This window comes from Elephantulus edwardii, unplaced genomic scaffold, assembly GCF_000299155.1.
Source record: "Elephantulus edwardii isolate Elephantulus edwardi_28Jun2011 unplaced genomic scaffold, EleEdw1.0 scaffold00065, whole genome shotgun sequence".
Taxonomy (NCBI): domain Eukaryota; kingdom Metazoa; phylum Chordata; class Mammalia; order Macroscelidea; family Macroscelididae; genus Elephantulus; species Elephantulus edwardii.
In genome coordinates this window covers 7,423,002-7,426,394 of record NW_006399815.1, presented here as the reverse complement: position 1 = coordinate 7,426,394, position 3,393 = coordinate 7,423,002, and positions in this window count along the sequence as shown.

Here is a 3,393-nt window from a genome sequence, read left to right as displayed (position 1 = left end):
AGCAAGTATGTATTTGTTTGGGTCCTTTCTACCATTTTCTTTTTTAAACACTTTGGTGTCCCATTAGTCAGATTCTCAAGATGGTATTCTCAGCATTTCACTTATCTTTTTTCTCTCACCCAAGTCTGGTCTGTTAAATTCATCAGTGGTTGGTCCATCTATATATTCAAGTTTAATCCATCGGCAAACAATTATTTAGTGTTTGGTAGAGATGTAAGTCACTATATTTGAATTTCCTTTCTCCGCACTGAAGCTTTATTCTGTATTTTTCACTGCTTAGTGTAGGGAACACATTAAGAGTATTGACTTTGGGGGTCATACAGAGATAATTCTTCTTGCTGTTACCAATTACCAGTTGTGCAGCCTCGGGTAGACTAACCGTTCTAAAGTTGCATTTCTTATATAGTAAAATGAAAAAGATTAGGATTAGGATTAATTGAGATAGTACATAAAAAATTATTTCCAAGAACCCAACACATAAACCTAATGTCATTTTCATGCTCATTTTTAATGGCAGATGATCAAAAGCCATTTTCACAGTAAACTTCATGGAGTTACCTGGAAATAACCAAGTCCTTTTCAGATGTAATTTCCTTTAATAGTTGCCATGACTATGTAAAGACAGTACTTTATTAGACTCTTACTGATGAAGAGAATTAGGGGTTTGTAGAGGGTAAAATTTACCCGAAAACACAGAGCTAGCGATTGGCAGGCCCAGGTAGGACTACGAAGGATTGTATTCCTTCTATTACATTATGCTGCCTTGTAAGAACAGATATTCTCGATCTCCTTAATAATGTCTATAAGTGGCATTCTAAGAATTGTTTTGTTGTTGTTGTTATGTGCTGTTGAGTCTCCTGCGACTCATAGTGACCCTATGTACAGCAGCCCTGAAGCTTCCCCTGTCCTGCGCCACTCTTACTGTTTCCAGCACACTAACTCCCATTGCCCCAGTTACTCATTAAAACAACAAAAACTGAGAGGTGAAAATATGATATAAATGTACCATTATTTATAATCCAAGGAAACAAATGGAAATATTTTGGAACTGTTTGCCCCTTTTGACTTACAGATTTAAAGTGGGAGATAAAATGGAATGATTTTGAAAAGTGTCCTTTTAACAGTAAAAAACTTTGCCTGTGATACTTTTGTTGTTCATAGGTGAGATTGAGTCAGTTCTGAGTCATTGGACTTTAGGCACAACAGAAGGAAGTTCTGGCCAGTCCTGAGCTGTCTGCTCAATCATTATGATGTTTGAGTCCATGGTTGCAGTCACTATGTCAATCCCACTGAGGGCATTTCTTTACTTTGTTGGCCCTCTATTTGAATATGCTAAAATACTACACTAAAGTTCAGAAGACCCTCAAATTCATTGCTCTTGAGTCAGAACTGACTCATCGCTGACCCTCCAGAGAGCTTTCAGAGGCTGTAAATCTCACAGGAGGAGTTACTCATCTTTCTCTTGGGAAGCAGCTGGTGAATTCCATCTGGCTGACTTTGATTTGGCAGTGAAACTCCGTACCCACTGGGCTTCCAATTGGTAATAGAATTTAAAAAGTTTTAAACTAACACAGCCAAGAACTATCCAAAATATAGTGGTATGCTTCACAGACTGCATACAGCCAAAACTATAAAACATAAGAGGTCTTTTTTTGTTTGTTTGCTTTCAATTTGAATTTTTTAAAAAATTTAGGTTTTTAAAAGATTTTAAAATTTATTTTAATGAAAATGTACAGAGACTTAGGGTTTGCAGTAATTCATTGTTGCACTTTTCTCCCTGCCCACTCCCTTTCCCCAATTCCCCCTTCTCTTTGAAAAGTAAAAGAAAACTCTTTCATTGTTATGCAATCCCTCCACCCAAGTCCACTCTACTATCCAGCCTTCATTCTGGACTTCTGTAATGACAAGAATACCCACTCATATATCCCTTTTAAACAGGTCTCTCCTTCATCTGATTCAATGCATTATACGTCATTCCTCATCACCTTTTCTGTCTTCCCTCAACCCTGATGTCAGTCCCATTTTACAACATATGCTATATTTATCCGTTTGTGACTGAGATATTTCACTCAACCTAATGTCCTCCAGGATGATCCATTTTGCACAATATTTCATGAGTTCTTTGTTTTTCAGGGCTGCATAGTATTCCATTGTGTGAATATACCACAGCTTCTCTATCCATTTCTTTGTTGATGGGCACTTGGGTTGTTTCCAACTCTTTGCTATTGTGAACAAAGCAGCAATAAACATGGGTGTGCCTATATCTGCTTGAGTGGCATTTGTGGTTTCTTTAGGGTATATACCCAGTAGTGGAATTGCTGGATCTAATGGTATTTCTATTTGCAATTTTTTGAGAAAGTGCATTATTGCCTTCCATAGGGGCCACACCATTTTATACTCCCATCAACAGTTTCTCCATAAACTCACCAGCAGTTGTTGTTTGCTTTCTGTTAAATTTTACTATTCTTACCGGGGTAAGAGGATATCTCGTAGTTGTTTTGGTTTGCATCCCTCTTAGAACTAGGGATTTTGAACATTTCTTCATGTGTTTGTTCACCATCTGAATGTCTTCTTTGGTGAAGTGTCTGCTCATATCTTGTGCCCACTTTTCAAATGAGTTGTTTATCTTATTGTGGTGCTTGAGTATTTTATAAATTCTAGATAGAAATCCCTTATCAGACGTGTCATTACCAAATATTTTTCCCCAGTCTGTGGTTTCCCTTTTTATCTTGTTGGATAAGTTTTTGGATGTGCATAGGAATTTCATTCTTAGAAGGTCTTAGTCATATCCTCTCCTGGTTGTAGGTTTTTCAGGATGCTTGCAAGACTATTTATGTTGTGGATTAAGGTTTCTAGAGATCTTCCAAGCTTTTCTTTAATGTAGTTTATAGTCCTGGTTTTAGTCCTAGGTCCTTGATCCACTTTGAGTTGGTTTTTGTATATGGAGTGAGGTGTGGATTTTGCTTGAGTTTTCGACAGATAGTTTTCCAATTTTGCCAACATCATTTGATAAAAAGGCTATCATTTCCCCACTTAACTGATTTCATCTCCTTGTAAAAAAATCAGTTGACTGTAGGTAAATGGGCTGATTCCCTGGTTCTCAATTTCGTTCTGGTGATCTGTGTGTCTGTCATTGTACCAGCATCACGCGGTTTTGACCACCATGGCAGTGTATGTAGTAGGATTTGAAATCAGGGAGTGTGATGCGTCCTCCTTTTTTCTCTTTTTAAGGAGAGTGCTTGATTATTCGGGGCCTCTCCCTCTCTTTATCTCCCTTCTCCCTGTCCCTGTCCCTGATCCTGTCCCACTCCTTCTCCCTCTCTCCTTTTCTCCCTCTCTCCCTCTCTAAACATATCTATCTATCTATCTATCTATCTATCTATCTATCTATCT